The 12,573-nt window shown below is 42.8% G+C and overlaps 1 protein-coding gene across 1 annotated transcript in view; it reads right to left on the bottom strand.

The window, feature by feature from the left end:
* The window catches only part of PLXNB2 (plexin B2), a 774,855-nt gene that overhangs the window by 607,488 nt on the left and 154,794 nt on the right, over nucleotides 1-12,573 (bottom strand). Inside the window, exon 2 of the mRNA XM_078679101.1 lies at nucleotides 7,732-7,893. The gene's annotated coding sequence lies outside the window, so the exon portion shown is untranslated. The remainder of the gene's footprint in view (nucleotides 1-7,731; nucleotides 7,894-12,573) is intronic.

Raw genomic sequence — 12,573 nt, 5'->3', positions numbered from 1 at the left:
ATGGCATGTTTCAAGGGACATTTTTCCATTAACAGTAACAAAAGGAAGTACGTTGGAACAAAACAACATATGGGAACAGTACAGCCCGACTGTCAAGTTAGGTCTTCCCTGCACCGGAAACAAGCATCCTGGGACTGGTTTCGGGGTAACACCCCTCATCAGCCAGGCTAGCTTGAATCCAGTTCGCAGTTCAGGCTGGACTGTTCCCATGAGGTCCAAGGTCAAGACTGATTTGCATTTAGCGGAGTCTGAACTGGGGTGGTGAAGTGAGCTAAAGAACGATGATGGATTCAACCCAGCTCTGTGATTGGGGGAGGGAGGGAGTGTCTTAAAAGTTTCAGTGCTCCGTCGATCTCCTTGTGTTTGCTTTGTTGGCCCTAAGTTGGCAGGATATGCCCAGACATGGGTCCCTTGCTCACTTTGCCACAGGATTCAAACTAGCCTGGCTGATGAGGGGTGTTGCCCCCATAACCGGTCCCAGGATGCTTGTTTCCGGTTGAGGGAAGAACTGGCATGGCATTTTGTGCTGGACTGTTCCCATGAGGCACAGGGTCACGACTAATTTTGATATAGCTGGGTCTGAACTGGGGTGGTGAAGTGAACTAAAGAACGATAATGGATTCAACCCAGATCTGTGACTGGGGAAGTGTGTCTGAAAAGCTTCAGCGCTCCGTCCATCTACTTGTGTTTAATGAATAGTTCTACTACCTACATGGCAACTGTCAAAGACATCAGGGCATGTGCTACTAGGGTTAATGGCTCACCCTTCATCCTTGCAATCTGTAAAAGGCCACTGGAGAAAACAATTGTCATCTTAGTAATGAAAACAGACTGCAAATACCACCAGTCTGTGAAAGGGGGCAGAGACTGGGTGGCCTATAGGCCCATCTTTAAGTGGAGTTTATTTTTGCACAGCTGCGTAGGCTGGTGAGGTAGTTCAGTGGGTACATTCATCAGCGCGTGTCTTTTGTGCAAAACAAATGTTTGTATCCTGGGGATGTACAGCCATCACCACAACCCTCATCTTGGTACGAGTTTGAAAAATCGAGGCTTCAGGGATATTGGTAAAATTAATTTTTGGGACGACAGTTACGTACACACGATGCGCTAACATTAATGTAGCCTTCACATGCGGCCTGTAACCTTAAACTGTTGCCTCCCGCCATCGGTTTCTCCATGAAAGCGGTGCGTGCACTACCCTTTCAACAGCTGTGGGTGGTCCAGTGACTGAAGGTGAAGCCAATAGCGACCAGCCTGCCAGTGAGGTTCTGGCTAGACCATCCGGAAATGGCGAGCACAAAACCCAAGCCTTCTGGTCAGCAGAAACCTCAAAAACGGGAAGGTAAACTAAACCGAAGTGCACAGATGCCAGCGAGACTTTAATCAGGAGGCTAATTTCGACACCACACACAGGGCACTGAATCTATAAAAATCACTGCCAACAAAAATATCTATTGTTGTGCAAGTATGGAAAGTCTCTGCCGTTCAGCTATTCGCCTCTGCTATTAAGCTGATAATGCAAAAAAACAGAGCGTGGGTGGGTTAGAGTTGGCACTACCGCGCACTGAAGTGAAAAAAACATTGGCAAAGTCAATAGGACTGGCATTGGCAGCCATCCTTTTGGCTTTCTCAATGCTTGTTTTGTCAAAGTATCTTCAAAACATTTAGTTGCGGAAGCTGCAAGGTACTCGCCAACGTTACAAATAAATAAATGACAACGTCTGAAAGCGAATAGGTTTCTGGCCTTAAAAGGAGGACATTGCCACAGTAGTCCGTGGCACTAAAGGTAAGTACTTTGAGTGTGGAGGTGCTCCTTGTGCAAGAACAGAATGCTTTCCCTCCCAATGAAATTCACCTATGGATGGAGGGGGGTGACACACTGCGCCATGAATTAGTGGCTGAAAGAAAATAGTGAATGACAACAGACCAATGGATTAAGAGGGCTGCCTGTAAGATTACATTAAGTATTGGTTATTAAGTTTGTGACACTTTCCATCGTCACTCAGATTATGTATATTGACAGTCTAGGACTGCACATGGCAAGAAAGGCCAATTCAAGGTCTTGAAAACTATTAATTAGTTGTCATGTGGTCAACAAACGTTAATGTATTCAGCATAATCAACCTGGTCCCTTCATTATCTTATTCGGGTGCAACTCCGGAGGGTTTATGTAAACAATACCAACCACCAAGACTGAGGGACTGTACTAGTTTTTTTTTGTATAGTAATCCCAAACCGTAAAGACAAAGGTAACGCCATCATCAATCCATGGTGGCATCTACCTGGACTAGTGTGTCTAGACCAAGGCACTAGGTCTTTGATTTCAACAAAGAAAAATCGTAAAGAAAGTTGGAAAAATGTTGCAGGATCAGTGAGACACACCTTATGAAAGGGTGTTAGATTTCTTGAGTACAGTTGGGTTGAGTGCAGAAACATCAGTAAAGGTTAACATATTAGTGGAATGAAGGAGGGATATTTTATGAGCCAATATTCAGAACTTGTGCCTAGGGATATTTAGTCCCCTCTCAAACAGTATTTGTTATCACTATCAGACACTTCCGATGCAGAAACTACAGCGAAGGCTGTATACATACTTACATTGTGTACGGACTGCAAAAACCCTTAACTTCCTTTCATTAGTAGAACACAGTGGAGAGGAATAATGGTTTATTTTACTCTATCATGTTATGCTGATTGTGTAGAGGCACTACTTGAGATGGCAGTACCTGCCATCATATACTGCCGAACATGAAGACACCGTTAACACATTCTATGTTGTACAATGTCAATCGTAATAAAATAAAATAGGAATTCAGAGCTTGTAAATCCAATTCTGGAATTTGTTGATTGCACTGGCAGGCTACGCAACCCCGGTGAGGGCTGTGGAACGCACTGGACCATGGGATCATGCCATGATGGAAATGAAAAGAGACTTGAAATGAATAGTCAAAACAATAGATTATTAGGTTTGTTGCTGGCAGACTAAGAGCAGCTGCTGCCTGTACACTCCAGGGACCTCACAGCGGGGAGGCAGCATTAGCTGTGGAAGTGGAGGGAAATATTCAAGGAGAAACACAGCAAGGAGATAAAACAATTTAAAAACGAATAATGTTTTGGCGTGGACCTCAAACGAGTGCTTGTCATCACTGGTCACAAAACCACCACAATACAGGAACGATCTTGGAAATGCATAATTTGATGAAATTGCATAGTAATTCTAGGTGAATGTGTGTGTACATCCTCTGCTAGTCAGAGAATCAGAAATAGAGTTAACTTCGATATACATCCTTACGAGGTCAACAAATTAAAAGCATCAACTTGTATTATGGACATTTTAGACGTTGCATTGCTTGGTGGACTGTGCTGCATTTTGTATGATCACGCACAGTGCTATGAATTTAATAGTCAGATCAGGGGTTTAAAAAAAAAGCAGAAGGGGCAGTGTAGGAAGGCAAGTGTTCATCTTAGTAACAAATGTGCAGTAATTTCCTCAAACTAGCAAGACCACTGGTTAGCTGAGGTCTAAACGGGCCAGAAGCATCACGTCTAGGGTTTGTTCCAATTCCAATTCCTCTTTGCTCTCCTTCCTCCCTTCAGATCATTAAATGGATTTGACCAAATCCCCTTTCCTCTCAGTAACTCCTCCAGAGCACAGATTTGCTGTTTCGGCCTTTGTTCAATGCAGTCAAGGAATGCACAGATTCCCCTGCCCAATATTCTTCAGAGGGGCTGGATGAATGTCACCACCTGGAAGTCGATAGCCTGTAAGTGCATCATCAGTCTAGTAAAGGAGGAGAGAGGGGTGGAATGTAGGTCTAGGTCCATGCCAGAAGTGTATAAACTCAACTGGGGTGAGTTCCATTTGGAATAACTGCAGGAAAATGTACCTTAAGTGGAAACCCTTTAGCTCTAGCTTGTATCCGACCTGCCTGAACCTACGTTTTATCCACATTGTCTAGACAATCTAATCTGCATGCTTGGTTTACATTTAAGGTGTAGTCAAAATATTACACCAGGAATGAAAGGTTGGTGTCAAAAAGAAATCAGAAACATGTAGAGCACGGGAAAGAAGGAAACTGGTACAGCTACAGAGAAGTAGTTCCCTACACTTCCCCATTATTCACTCGGCTGCCCATTCCTTTTTGACTAGTGGTGTATTGTTGCTGTGCCAGGTAAATTCCAAAGCCAGGTGTATTATCTGGGATTCAACTGTATATGAAGAGGTTCCAGAGAACAAACCGAATGTTGGAGCGGGACAAGGAAAATATAGATCAACCAGGAAGAGAAAAAACCTCCACCTCCAGACAGAGCTCTATAGAGACGATTTATTTTAACCAAAATCACAGATTTAGCGTTATAGCCAACTCTACACCAGGAAAATAAAGAAAAAAAAAAGATTTAAGTATATACTATGTTCTCTCTGAATGTATACAATGCATACAATATATTGAATAATACGAAGTGTTGCCCTAGTGAACTATGAATTGTACTCATGTGGCACACTGATGCTTAGAAATAAAGTGACAGCAATTTCTTGTGGTTGCATTCAGCAGTGATGAAAAGGGAGTCTTGCAATAACCTAATCCTAATATAAGAGATGATTTGTATTGCTTGTGTTTGAGTGTACGGTTTTTGTATGTGTGGAGCTTGAATGCTTACTGTGGCTGTACGGTAGGGAAGGTAGGAATTCTACATAAATCTGGATAATTCAAACAATGCTTCTTATTTATTGATTATTCATGAAAATAATAAAAAAAATATTAGATATATCCATTACTAAGTTTGTCTTTTTGGTTCAATTAAATAGTAGGCTATAGAGCTCGGTCTGGAGGCGGGAGTTTTTCTTTCTGGTTGATCTGTATTACCAGAGATTGACAATAGTGGGTCATTCGGTTTCCGGAATGGCCCAGGTTCCTCATTTGTACAGTTACCTGTTCAAATGCAGTCTTAAGAGGGTTATCCCAAGCATGACGAATTGTTGCTCACATCCTTCTTCCCCGCTCACAACAAATCTGTTGACCATTCATCGTGCCCCCAGTGCTTTTCAATACCAACCCTCATGACCATTCACACACCTTTCGCCTTTCCTTTGGTGTCCAACTGAAAACTGAGGAGTTTTCCAGGTGCACTTTGTATGTGATGCAAGAACAAAAACAGCAAAACATACTCCACGTTGACACACCTTAGCACCACATCTGAAATCGTACTTCATTTTGTAACCTTAAAAGAGGAGCAGCATCACAAATATTACAGAAGCTTCTCAGTGAGAAAATGTGTTAAAAAGACACCAAAATAAAACTCTGGATGTTTAAAATCTTATTTCAACTCCACTCCAGCATGCAATAAGAGACTGGCTTCAGTATATTTGCAACAGGGTGCAACTTGCTGAAGAGCAACAGAACAAAAAACCACCAATGTCCCTCCCACCCCCAACAAGTCTCCATAAATATATATAGGTTCCAAAATTAAAACATTAGCATTTTATGTCAACATGTATACATCTGTTAGATTTTTAACGTATAATAATTAAACAGCAGAGGCAATACTACACTTATTTAATATTTTTCAGGAATCAGTTACCCTTCTATTCTTCAGTTTCCCATATTCCTTCTGCTAACAGATTACTGATCAATGAATTATAACGGTCCATGACGTAAGCACGTTTCATATTTACTACATTCATATTAAAGTTTTAACTAATTGCGTCATACATTTTTTAAAATACACTAACGTCTTCAAGTGTAATTGTATTTAAAATATATAGCAATATTTTTGCTTTTAGTTCATAACTGATACTTTAATATTTTAAATGTAATTGATTGTAGTTTATGAACCTACTAAATGGGCACATTGTCATTCTTGGTTTTCTTTCAGATAAGAATTTCCACCCCCACCCCCAATATTTTAGTCCTATTTGGATTTCTACACCACTTTGCATCCTCTCTCAAGTAGATTTACTCTCTAAATCTCCCCTCTTCTCCAGAGAAATGATAAAAAATGATTTTACAAAAACCCTAAATCAACGAATAGGTGCTGCCACATAGATGTTGCCTCTTGGCTGCCGTTTTAGTACGGATTCAGAATTTCAGCCAGCTTGCTCTAATGAATATTAATGCTTTGCTAGTCCAGAAACAGAACAAGATCATGCCATCTGCTCTTTCACTCAAATGTGTCCAGCAGTTTTCCACCTTGCTCATCAATGGCCAAATTGTCAAACATGTTGTGTGCGGTACTAACGCCTTTGCCATCAGACTAACCCTTTGACTAAAACTATAAAATTTCTACAAATATCCATCATACCTTGCTAGTGGTCTTTTCTCTAAATAAAAGAAACTTTAGTGACCTCAATCTGCAATGCAGAGTGACAACTAAAATTTGCGCCACTATTCTGGTAAGAATGCGGTCAATGTTAATTAACTGAAAGTAAACCATTAAAAAAAAAAAACAGCCAAGAACATTACCTTTGTGAAATGTGTGTTGCTGGAGACTGCTAAAACGAAACACTGTGTTAAGTACTGGGCTGACTCATGGGTTTTGTAAGTATTCAGATAATGAAATGGTCAAATCACATGACTTAAGAGCCAACAGACCTCATTGGCTCTCTTTTGTGCCAGAACAGCTTTCACAATTGGATGTTAGGCTTGGGAGACACCCAGTCTGGATCCCACCCCCACCTCAATCAAATCACTGACAAGATACCTGCTTAATGTTTACCATGGGTACACACAGAACATGTGAATTCCAACACCAGGTCACAAACATAAAATTGTCAGAAATACTGCACATGCAGATCTAATGTTTTACAACAGTAACAGTCACACATTACAATATTGATTCTTACCCCCCCCCCAAAAAAATAAAACACCCGGTGTATATCTAGCCAAAAAGAACATCTGTCTCCAGACAATTAATATACACTTATTTACAGTCATTCACTGGAGAATGGCACAACACTCAGATCCAGGATTCCTTTGTCTACACAGCTCAGACCACCTTTATCCGTGAGCGCCACTGGGCACCTGTCATGGTCAAACACCCCCTGAACCCCTGGCCTGTCATTAACCCCCCACCAAACCCCTCCCTCACAGCGGTGAGTTCTTGAGGCCTTCACTCTGCACCAGCCTTGTGCTACCTATTTCCATTGCTAATGCTACCTCATTCTCCATAGTCTCAGGGTATTGTATGGTGGAATCTTTTAGGCCTTATGTTTCGGGTTATTTATGTAACATATAACCCTCTGTAAGGCACATGGTTAGATCAGGAGAGGTCTGCACTGGATACATGTTACAAATCAAATACATTTTACATTTGGGTAAGGGAAGAACCCCCCTCCCTCCTGCCCTCTACAATTATGCACAGGACCTTACCGTACTAGCAACTATTCAAAAAGTCTTTCCATGCGAGGACTATGCTGCACGTAGGGTTTAATCATACATTTCTTTTTCCTGTAAAATGTTACAGCCAACATGTTGAGGCAAATGTCTTCACTGGAAATTGATGTCAGTTTTTCCTTACTACATCACACCTTGAACAAAAAAACTCAGCCGCCGCTCTCATCAGGAGGCAAAAAAACAATTCCATAAACAAAAAGACTTGTTCAGAACAAAACCCACCTCATTACAACAAAATCAGGCCTACCTGCGACTTTTTTATTCACAGTCAATTGTATTTTGGCAGGTATTAGCCAGCATGCCATTTGAGCTTTTTATATAAAAGAGGTTCTTTAATTACCTGTGAGTTTTTTCATGAACAGCTAGTAGACCAATTTTGAGATACCTCAGGAAGAGGTGCGGCCTGCAAGACTAAGACACGTGTTTGTTCACAAACGCAGCTTCAGACGTCAGCTTCCAGCAAGCAAATACACGTTTAACATCCAGGTAGCTCTGTCGGGACCTAAAAAAACATAAGGTTAATTCAGTTAAATGAATGCGTTTTATGAGACACCCATAAAAAATAGCAACAAAAAAATCAAATGTGAAAATGAATCATTGACCTTTTTTCACAATTATAAATATTCACATTACTGATCACAGCCTGTGACTTGCGCAAGCTGCTGCCAATACTGACCACCACATGCGATTCACCCTTCACGGGGATTTCACAGCGTCATGTGATGTGAGATTAAAGTCAAAGGATTTATAATACCACACGCTCACTGAAATGGATAGAAATAAAAACGATTTTAAAAATGAAGCTATCCACTAAGAAGTAAAGGAAAAGAGAGAAACATAGTATTCTGGTCCTATATTTCTCTTTACTGCTAAGGAGAATCTATTGTTTTGAGGTGAAAATCAAAATAAATGTAAGAGTACCGTTGGTGCATACTGATGGACATTCTGGTGCCTAATCTAAAAATATTTTTTTTTATGTCTATTATTCTAGGAGAGATGGGAAGGAACAGGCAATGAAAGAAGGAAGAAATGGCACAGGTTTACAAGTCCCCTGAAAACGCAATATGATGCCTAGCCTGGAGAGAGAGGGGAAAGAGAAAGCAGGGAGAAGGGGAAAATGATAAACAAAAATAGAAAGGAAAAAAAAATTCGATGGAAAGGGAACAGAGAAAGGAAAAGAGAAAAGAGGAGATGACTGTTGTAGGACGCTTTCTGCAGTTTCTTACGGCCACTTGCCACTTTGCAGTATTGGATTGCGGAGCACCAGGTCAGAGCATTTTACAAACCACCACTTCTCCATTTGTATAGGTGCAATTAGGTGAACGTTCTCACAGCAGGTTTCAACAGAACCCCAGAGGAAAACTGGCCGAGGACGACATTCATGTAAGAGATCAAAAAGTAGATTGCAGCTAACATCAAAGGCGCATTTATCTTCACACAACTAAACCTAAGGAGGTTTGGTGTGGCACGGATAGTACTATGGCCCGATCAAAAAAGGTGGGAAAGTGTGGGTGGAGATCTCCACCTCTGCCTGGAAGCACTTTTCCTACTTAGCACCATTCCCAGGAGTACATGTGGAGTGCTTCACCACGCATAGGCTTCCAGGTTTACTTCTGGGAAGGTCAGGTGGCTTTTCCTGCAGGATCCTATACGTTATTCTCCAAAGCGGAAAAGTCGACACAGGAGCAAGGCTGGTTGTGTGGAGGGGATGTGTATTGAGAGGGGGGGAGGATCCCTTAGTGCAAACGCATGCAGTTGTCTCCTCCCCACAGGAACAAATCATTTGTCCCCATGGAGAAAGTCCTTCCCATACAGCCTCAAAATGGCAGCGATTCACTCCCTCTCCAAACCTGGATGGGGAGTTCTGCCAGAGCAAAATCGACAGCTTTCCCCTGAAGACAGCCCCTTTCAGCTCATCTCTCCATTTCAAGGGTATCCAGCATGGTCCAGGTCAGTGAACCAGGCCTTATTTTAAAGATATCCTCCTCAGATAAATTTACAGACAAAGAATCTCAAAGGAAATCATTTACACAGCAGCCACCCTCAAAATATGGCATAGAGTTCACTCTGGTGGACCCAGGTTCACCACCGCTGCTCTATTCAGTTACATATCTAGTATGTCTACCGCCTGTCCAGCTAGCATGAAACCATCTCATTTCCGCTGCAGCTATGCGTGGTAGGACTCGTAAAGCACAGTCTCTGGTAGTGTCTCTTGGCCGCAAGGAGGTAGTTTGTCTCCAACGCAGAGTATTTTTTTAAAATTATTTTTATTAAATCACACAGAAACAAAATTACCCAAAAATACAAACAATAAAATCTCTGGGTTGCGTCCAAGAATACAATAAATGATTTCACATCCTCCCGAGTACAAAATACATCACAAAAAGGAAAAAAAACTACGGGTTCAGGGATCCTCCAACACAACTTGATCATCCGGTGTGACGTGGGGAGCACAAATATCACCTCTATACACATTCCAGGCCCCCCAGATTTTCCCCCACTTCTTGGGTCTCCCCCTGGCCACGTACACAGCTCGCTCTGTAAACATGCACCAATCCAGGTCTTCCATCCATTTTCCGATATGAGGTGGCTGATTCGCCCCCCATAATTGAGCGATAATACGCTTGGCAATAGCACAAGCCAGCGTGACCCACACCTTTCCGTGAGACGCAAGATCAGTTGGTTCCCAAACATTCAAGAGACAACGGCGCGCCTCCAACTCAAGGCTCACTCCCCACATCTCACGTATGCAGAGTATTTTTTACACACATGAACACAAAGTAATGCTATTCATAGACTGGAATTACTGAGCTTTTGCTTTCCATTTAAGAGGCTTAAAAGATGGGTTTGTCTGGTGAGAATCGTGTGCAGCCGCCTCCTCTGTGGCTATCCGGGCCCCGGAGTGAAAGGAGTGTGGTATTCCTACAGTGCACTTTAAAGAGTCTCTCCCAATATGGCGCTGCAGAGGGACAGTACAGCGCAGTGGTTGGCGGGACACCCATCTATCAAACATGATCTAAATGTACATCCGGGTTTATGGCGCCAGATGTAAGGAAAAATCCGAAATGTTTACCTAAAGAAGTCTGTTCTGGGGAGTGAGGGGAAGCAGAGGCTAATGGGGCTCAGCAAAGGTGAAACGGTGGAAGAACAAAACTACAGCAAAAACAAAAAAAGTAATACAACTGAAACCCCACCAGCAATTTTTTTATTCCTATTTTGTCAGCACACAAAGTGACAGATGTTGCTATGGAAATGACATTCTCGACTGTAAAAACACGATGGCTGCGCCCCCCTCTGGTGTTTGCACAGGTGGTAATGAGCAGGTCTGTTGTGAAAATAACGCGTATATTTTGACAAGACACACTTTCCTCTGTCCTACACCAAGGGCAGCACAATGGAGAGGGGGGTGAAAAAGAAAGTTAAACCGCGCTGGATCAACAGGAAGCTAATCAGACTGCCAGCTTCAATAAACGACAAACGACCAGCACGAAAAGAAAACACCGCTCTGCATTCTTTTTTTTTAATTTGTACTTTTAATACCCGATCCCGTTCTAGAATGATTCCGTTTGTTTGTACTGAACACTCAACATGATTGTCATGTACATTCACACGATCTTGGCGTCCGTATTCACAAACACTCACAAACACACGGAGGCTAGCACACAGCGTACAGGCTGGAAATCTCGAATAGGTGGAAATGATGCACGTGCACTCAATGGGGCCAATGAGCGACCATTTGCTGCCCAGGGTGGGTGCAAGACACTTTGCAGCGCACACACAGCTGAGTAGCATTACTGAAACTTCCTCACCGGCGACGGGTTTGCAAACATTTGCACTAGTTTTTCAATCAATCGACCAGCGAACCAATTAAAGATGAAAAAGAGCATTCGTGCAGTCAGTCGTTCGATGCAAAGACGATGTTCCTCTAGTTGATCCTTAAAAACAAATGTACTAGATTTCCACACACTTGTACAAGTGTATACAACTTGATGCCTGGATCACACTGTGCAATACTAATCTTCCTAGGCAGTGTTCTGAAAACCCTACCCATTAGGATTGTAGCTTACAACCTGCACCCCCTCCACACACCAACGATATACTTGTGCCACTGAACACTAATCTCACACTCCTTTGGCTCATGTAATGCGACTGGTGCTATGTAAATCACTCTGATACCCGATTTGATTTTGCTCCTGCTGGAGTACATTTTGTACTCGAGCGGGAGCTTTCCCAACAACAAATGGTGGTGACAGCCTGCACTGGGGAAATGTTGCCAGGTGACCTTCTAGCGACCGAAAAAAATCCCACTATGGGGCTATAAATCTGGCTCACCAACTTACCGTTGGTGAGCTGGGCGCAAGAAAAATAAATAAAGACTCCCACATAGCGGTTGACGGAATTTGACGGGAACACCGGAGAGTGGCTAAATCTCTACCAGCAGAGCAGAATTTATCACCCACCCCTAGTGATATGTCACATTGGGGAGGTGGGGTGCAGGCCTCAGAGGTGCAATGTGACCATCTCGAAGCAATTCCAAAAGAAACCCAGCTGGGATACCAATTGAGCCCTAAGTTGTCGTCGGCACTCTAGCAGCCTGCCAGAGAGGAGGAAGAGTGCCCAGGCCAAGCCATACTTCAACAGTAGTTCACTCCATTTGTGTTTGAGCTTCCGCACTCCTGCAAGGAGCAAAGGAGACCTTCAGCTCTCAGCAGTGGTTGGATGGGAGGTGTTCCATCCTACAGACTGATGATGCAGCCCATCACAAGTCGGTCCTCAGTTCATTGAGGTGGTAAGGAAGGTCTCCACAGCAAAGGCAGTCTGCCTCTTATTTGCTCCAGTTCTCACAGAAGACTCTCCGAACCCCCTCAACTCTGCACCAGGATCTTGAAGGGAGGTAAGACAATCCTCCTATCCCCAATTCTTCTCTGCCTGGTGAAAAGACTTTAGGGCCAAGTAATATAAAAAACTGGCAGTTGGTAGGGACAGAGAGAGGGGCAAACAAGACACTCATGATTGGGTGACACTTATTTTTTAGGTGGCTCCAAGTGTGTTCAAGCTCATCTGGCTTAAACTTCAGTTCAGTCTCTTAGAAACAAACAAACCTCTCAGAATGTTCCAAGTCCAGGTACCGTGGAAATGGCAAGCATCACATCTTTGTATACAAAAAGAGGGAGAGGAGATC

This window comes from Lissotriton helveticus, chromosome 1_1, assembly GCF_964261635.1.
Source record: "Lissotriton helveticus chromosome 1_1, aLisHel1.1, whole genome shotgun sequence".
NCBI lineage: Eukaryota > Metazoa > Chordata > Amphibia > Caudata > Salamandridae > Lissotriton > Lissotriton helveticus.
Note: the sequence above shows the minus strand (reverse complement) of the source record. Positions and strands in the feature narration are given on the sequence as shown.